We start from the raw sequence: 7,443 nt of genomic DNA on the forward strand, positions 1-7,443 counted from the left end.
GAATTTACTTAATGCTGTCTCAGGTTCATAAGTGGGCAACAATATAACCATATGCACATGCTGCTTGCTATGCCCCCCTGAATATACATGAGTTAATTTGGTATTCCATGAATGGTTTCAAGGAGAGACTTCAATAAAAAAAAGTTAGAAATCAATTTTTTATTAATAAAATAAGACAGAATTACATGACAATTATAAAAGATAAAAGTCTTTTTTGCCAATGATTCAACAAATGCTGAGGATTCTTAAGGCTTGCTTAGAGTTTTTGAATGCCTAACTTATAGAGGTTAGATATTTAGGAACCTATGATGCTTTACGATATGGTGATGTTCATAATCTGAAGGTTACCATTAAGGTGATTTGTTAATTTAGCATTCATTTTGGAGACTTGCCTTCTTCTCCATGTAGTAATGTTTTGGCTACTGAAGATAATTAGTGGACACTGTCATTTAAAGTTGACTTTGAAACTTCAAATACATACCAACCCCTAAACTTAAAACTTAGAAAAGAAAAGAGCATATTATGTAAGTTGCAGTTGCCAAAGCAGAAAGATAGGGAAAAAAATCACGAGACATTTATTCAGTCACATCTTGAAAACATGAGATTTATCCAGATAGGGTAAAAGCACTCCTGATGAAGTAGAAATCTTTTCTTTGTTTAAAAAAAAGGCTAAAATAAATTTATTTCTTCACAAAGAAGCCTGAAAAAAAATGTTTCTTGATAGTAGCAAACCAAAATCCAATGCATCCTTCTTATTCTAGCATTCAATGGCTGCTCATTGTTTATAGGTTATGTGGTCTTCTATAGGACAGCCCGTTTTACATTCTATCATCATTTCAGCCACATTCCTAATACCTTAGTGTCTTTCTGACTTTACCCATGCTGTCCATCGCTTGGAAGGCTGTTCCTCTCCTTTGTACCTGGCAAATCACATCCCACACAATGAAATTCAAATGCATTTCTGCTTGAAGCTTTCTATAATCATACAGATAGAATTAATCACATTGTGAATATACAAAAAAAAACAACATAAACTCTGTAGGTCAGTCAAGGCAGTTAAAGCAAAATTGGTAAGCTTATGAGTTTGAGAGGCAAGTCCATCTAGAATTGTATTACCCTGTATTGTTGGGAGAGCCTTATAAAGCTTTTGAATCTCGTTTTCTTTATCAGCGATACCTGAATTGTAGTATATAAACATTCAGTAAATAGCAGTTGCTGCTGCTGTTAAAAGAAATCATTTCTTAAATCAATGCTTTGGCTCTAATATGCAGAAATTTAGCTGTTCTAATTTTAGTGCTACAGATCTGCCCAGTTGGTGTAAACTCCTAAAGAATTAACTAACCCATTGAGAACACAGATCTACATTCCTTTGAGTGTTACAGCCTCCTTCCTTCTCTTGCACTTGCAGAGACTGAGGGAGGATAATTTCCAAAGCCTACAAATCATGGGACTTTGTACCGAGTGACAAAGCAAACAGACATTCTGCCACCCTTCCTGGCTCCTGCTCTGAACTTCTCAACCCTGCCTGTTTATCACTAGCTAATTAAACATAACTTCATCGTTCAGCCTTCTTCCTCCCTCTTCTTGCTGTGCTCTGTTAAACCTCTCCCCTTTGTCCCATTAATTCTCTCCAAATATCATACCTCTCACTGGCTCGACTCATGGGGGAATTTCCCAGCTTCCTTCTGGTTGTAGAATCCACTCTGTCCGTTCCTCTTTTCAGCTCCCAAATCTCCTGTCCAGCATCAGACTCCTCCCGACACAGTTCTATCCACCCTGTAGATTGTCTTCCGGGCCTGGATGTTCTCTCCTAGCCATTCCCCTAAGCAGGCCTAGTTCTGGACTGTGTCTCTTTTGTGAGAAAGACAGTTCCAGTTTCTAGGACATATTCAGCTTTGCCAAATTTCTCTGTCTTTAGATGCCTCTTCCACTTCCCCCGCTGAGACAGATGACAGACATTTCTGGGCTCAAGTTTTTCAGAGTGGGGATGAACAGATCCATTAAAGCTGATGATCTGCCTTTGAAGTTGTTTTTCCTTTAAGAAATTCATCCACCTGGAGTGTCCTGTCACATTGAGAAGGTGTTAAAAATGCATTCATCACAAGAGGATCAGATTTAGTTGATCTTTGGGGACGGTTGAGCTATTTAATAGTTCACAAGACAGACCTGAAGTGTGTGTCTAGGACTTGAACCAGAGCAGACACTGTCACTGGGTTTGTTCTTACACTCCTCCTTCCTGAATGACTTAAGGTTTGTGTCACCTTCCATCCCTTGTCCTTAGTCATAGTTCACCTCACACTGACAGAGACAGACTGTGCCTTCATAGCTTTCCAAGACAGTTGCAGAGAAGGTTGGCAACATAACAAAGCCTGGAAGACTGCCAAAGAAGGGTTGATAAAGGGAACTAGAAAGGCTTAGACTAGGGAGCAAGGCCAGCTGACGGGTCCTGGAAACCCAAGGAAGCAATAGTGGGAAGTCACCTGACTGTCATCCTCTGGCTTCTGTCTTGTTTTTCTTCTTACCTTTGTTTTCAAAAGTATGGATCTGGGCTTGGAAATCTTCCAGTCAATGGGGAAACTGGGGCAAGAGAGTTTTTACTTAAAAAAAAAAAAATGTTTCTTCATAAAGACAGAAAGATGATGGTGGGAATCAGTCAGCTTCTTAGTGAGATAGTGTCCTTCTCATGAAACACACACACACACATGAATATGCACATGAATGCATACACACAAATACACATACACTCATGTATTCATGTACATATAGGCAAATGCATGCACATACAAACACATATGCACATATGCACAAACACATACATGCCAACATACACACACACACTGACATATCACCTACTCCTTACTCTGCTTTGGAAATGCTCCTCAGTACCATCACTGTTCAATCTGTAAAGTAAAAGATATTTTCAGTCTCATTAAAAAGCAAGAGGCACCCTTTCATGTACAGATAAGTGTATTTCTCACCCTTATCAAAGAAGCTTCTTTATGAAGCAGACAAATACATTCACAAATCCCTACCTGGGCAAAATGCAGAGAACAGGGAGCTATTTGGAAACCCAGTCCCAGTTGCTATGACAATAAAACTTCTACACCTAAGCCTCAGGGAACATTTCAGAAGAAAAAGCAGAAAGACTATAAGGGACAGAGAATTAGGACATCTGCTGTGAGATAGTGTCGTCTATAGACGGCCCAGAAGCTCTACCCACAAAATCTCAAAAATATGGTTACCTAAATAAGATATGCACAGTTGATAATACAAGTTGACATCCTTGTATGGATGGGAGCAATTTCACAAGGCCCAATCTTAGAAGAAGAGCTTTAGGGAACTAATAACTCCTGGGGGCGGAGGGTGGGGATTCAGTCTTCTCCAGGTACAAGGTCCTGGTAGGTTACTCAGTCCCAAGCAGCCGAGACTACACTCACACACATTAAAATCAACACTAAGTGAAATTAGGAACATATGTGTGTGTATGTGTGTGTGTGTGTGTGCACGCACGTGCGTGAGCATTTGTATGTGTGACAAGGAAAAGAGGTCATGAATTTTAGAGGGAATGAGTAAGACACGGAAGCAGTTGGAGAAGAGAGAAAGGAGTGAAGGGAATATAAACACAATACAATACTTATGTATTAAGTTCTCAACAAAAGTTAAATGTAAATTTAAAAAATAGGATACTTTAAAGATTTTATCCTCCTTATAAAGGAAATAAGCAGTCTGGGTTTTTAAAAAGTGAATGTTAATAACTATAAATCACAATCATTCTTCTAATCCATGCAGTCTTAAACTACTAAGTATAGTTTTCATCAATATTTCTGTGCTTAGTTGCAAAAATAGACAAGAGCTAGTGTCACGTCTCTGTGGTTACTTACTGTTAAGGAGACTGTGAGCTTTACAAGTCGGGGTTTTCTGAGTACTGAACTTGACCCACAGAAGAGTCCAGTCAGTGGCAGTGCCTGCAATAGCATGCTGCAGAGCATGAAGTAGTCTCAAGTCTTCACTCTCTCGGAGCACAGAGAAGAAAGGTTCTGAAAACTGGAGATCAGTTTTTCTAGTTTCAGTGCACACTTGGGTTCTGTTTATTCTCTTGGTAAAGGAGCTGATAAATAAGTATTTTCTTAAATATTTAAAAAGTGGGAATTATTTGTGACCAGTAATTGTTTCAAGCTAATAGTTCCTCTTTCCTGTTCTTTCTGAGAAGAGCACACTGAATTTGGCTGCCTATCACTCACTTCTGAAAATGGTAGATGAATTCATTGTTCCTTGAAGAAGTGATTTAGGTAATGAAGATAGATTTTTTTTGCACTGTGGTCAGATAAGATACAAGGAGTTAGTTCCACTTTTCTGTATTTATTTAGATCTGTATCCTAGTATATGGCTTAATTTAAAAAATAAACACAGGCTACTACATAAAATATGTATTCTTTGTCATTGAATTGAATATTCTATAGAAATATGCTAGGTCTATTTTATGAATGATGTCATTTAATTCTGATGTTTTCTGGCTATTTGTTTGTCAAGATGATCTGTTTATAAAAGAAAGAGGGTTTTGAAGTTTCCCACTAAGTTTAGGTTAATCTGTGTCTTGAAATCAGAAATATACTTTTTATAAAATTTGGCACACAGAGTTTGGTACATGTTTCTCAGGGCTATAGGGTTTTCTAGGTTAATTGTTCCTTTGATAAGAATGAGATGCTTTTCTTGATCTCATCTGATTAATTTTGGTGTTAAGTCTGATTTGTTAGATAGTAAAATAGCAAAGCTTACTTGTTGGTGCGGGAGAATTGTCTGTATTCTGTCTATCATGTTTTAAATAAACACTGATTGGCCAGGCAGGAAATATAGGCAAGAAAACCAGACAGGAAGTAGAAATGATGTAATGAGAACAGAATTCTGGGAAGCAAGCCTGGCCCCCTTCATGTTACAACTTGTTTCTCTCATTTTCTCTTTGTTCCATCTTGTTGACATCACTTGTCATTGTGTTTATGGGTCTGCACAATCTTTGCATACATGTTCAATTATTTTTATGTTAAGTTAGCTGTTATTATTAACATACCACTCTAATTTTGCTCTTCAATGTCCCCAAAGGATCCTGAATTAAAGACTTCAGATTGATGTTATTGGGAATAAGTGGAGCCTTAAGAGCTGGAGCCAACAGAAGTCTTTGTAGGAATAAGGGAAATCATTTCCCCTTCTTCCATACTTGCTCCTTTCCATGAAGAAATGTGTTTTTAATTTATTTATATACCACATATTTTAAAGTGTATGGTGAAGTCAGTCATGAGATATATTATACTGAGACAGTGATTTGATGCAATATAATCACTGTTTCTTTCTAGCCTTGTGTGTTGCTGTAGCATGTATGCTGAATGGGAGAGCCGGATGGGAGTGGAACTACTGTCAGAGAGACAGCTAGAATTTCCTTAGTTGCCAGGTTTAGAAGAATAAGATTCTGATGTTACATACTTTTATTTTAAGTAAAATTATCTAAAACACAAGTGTTCAATGGAGATTGAATGACCTAGCCCAGGAAAAAAAATGAATGTTTCTAGTTAGTCTGATATAAATTGAGAGCATCTATTTTCATTGAAAATAGATTTTTGTTTATACAGTCTTTTCTGATTACCATTTCCCCTCCCCTCTACTCTTCTCAGTTCCTTCCCATTTCCCCTCTCATCTAGATCCACCTCCTTTCTGTCTCTCCTCAGAAAATAAGAAGGCTTCTAAGAGATACCAAATAAGATAAAATTAGATAAAACAAGACAAATCAGAATAGGAAAAATTAAACAAAAGGAAAAGAATCCATGGTACAAGAAACAGATGTAGATGCAGAGACTAACTCAATCACAAATTCAGGAATCCCATACAAATACAAAACTGTAAGCCATAATACATACGCAAAACCTGTAAAGTTAAAGATAAAATTAAACTAATAAATAAAAAGAAGTAAAGATTTTAAAAGCTCTGAAATGATTTTATGAGATAAGGAATCTCCAAAGAAGCTGTTGAGTTTGTCTTTTGTTGGCCGTCTACTGCCGGTCATGCAAACTATCCTTAAGAGTAGTTTGTTTTCCCCATGAGACACTGTTGGAGAAAACTAAATTTTTATTTTCAAGTAGTTATCAATTGGGGATTGTTTCAGGGTTAGGAATGGGAACATATGTCCTCTCTTTTCATTTCTTGGACCCCATCTGGCACAAGATCCTGGGCATGTTGCCTCAGTCTCTGTGAGCTCATACTTGTGTGAATCCTGTTGATTTAGATGTCCTTGTTTTTCTACTATCCTCCATCACTTCTGACTCTTACGATCTTTCTGCACCTTTTTCTGTAAAATCCCTTGAGCCCTGAAGGAAGAGATGTGATGGAAATATCCCATTTAGGGCTGAGTGTTTCAAAGCATCATACTCTGTGCATGTCTAATTGTGGGTCTCGGCATTAATTTCCTTCTGCTGCAGGGGAAGCTTCTCTGATGATGGTAGAGCTAGGCACAGATTTCTTGTTCAATGAGTTATATAGGTATAAGTAATGACCTTTCTCTCTGTTTGTGGAAATGAACCTATAACCATGGGACCCCTTTTGCCAACAATTCATAGGTAACTCATTCTAAGTATTGAAGTTTCATTTGATGGTGAGAGATGTCCAGTTGTGATTTGGTTTCTGCCATTATTTGGCAATTTCATTTAAATAGCTTTCTTATTTGTATATAATTTAAGAAACATCTACTACTATATTAGGTTTTCATATGACTCTCAAATGACACTCAATTTTAATTGTACCTCCCATCACTTTCTTCCCTCCCCTTTCTTGTGTGGAGAATCTATTTTTTTTGTCATCATTGTTTTCTATGTGAAGAATTCAGTTTCATGGTAAATTGTTATTTTAATGTAATTCTCATATTTTCTGTGTCAAAAATTTAATTTTGAACATATTGAGTTTACTTTATTATTAATTTGCTTATCTATTAAATATACATGTGTATTAGATTCTGAGGACTGCCCTATGACAAAATATGAGTGTTTGGGTGGCTTATAAAACAAAACATCTCTCCTACTTCTGGAGGCGGGAAATTCAGGATCAAGGTTTCTCAGTGTGGTTTCTTCTGAGCACATTCTCCTGACTTGCACATGACTTCCTTATCCCTCTGCAGTCCCATAAACATTTCCCTTGTACATGCATCTAGTGAATTATAATGACATGAGTTCTTTATATCATTGCCATGTTTGAATACAGAATAATCACATTCTGAGGCACATAGAATTGGAAACTCACTATATCAATTTTTTTGAGAAGGAATATAAAATTCTGCTTTTATTATATTTTCTGTTAGAAATGGAGTTGCTTATAGAGATATACTACCCAGCACTGTGTCCTTCTTTAATTAATTTGTCATCGAGCCCAGGCTCAAAAATAATCTTAAAATGAACAGAGATAAAC

The 7,443-nt window shown here is 37.0% G+C and overlaps 1 protein-coding gene across 2 annotated transcripts in view; it reads right to left on the bottom strand.

Annotated features, from left to right (window-relative positions):
* The window catches only part of LOC130879654 (aldehyde dehydrogenase 1A1), a 127,679-nt gene extending 125,863 nt beyond the window's left edge, over positions 1 to 1,816 (bottom strand). Inside the window, exon 1 of one of the 2 annotated variants that reach the window (XM_057778382.1) lies at positions 1,644 to 1,816. The gene's annotated coding sequence lies outside the window, so the exon portion shown is untranslated. The remainder of the gene's footprint in view (positions 1 to 1,643) is intronic. The other variant, XM_057778384.1, reaches the window with a different exon arrangement.
* Between the last annotated feature and the right edge of the window lie 5,627 nt (positions 1,817 to 7,443).

Source organism: Chionomys nivalis, chromosome 8 (genome assembly GCF_950005125.1).
Source record: "Chionomys nivalis chromosome 8, mChiNiv1.1, whole genome shotgun sequence".
Taxonomy (NCBI): Eukaryota; Metazoa; Chordata; class Mammalia; order Rodentia; family Cricetidae; genus Chionomys; species Chionomys nivalis.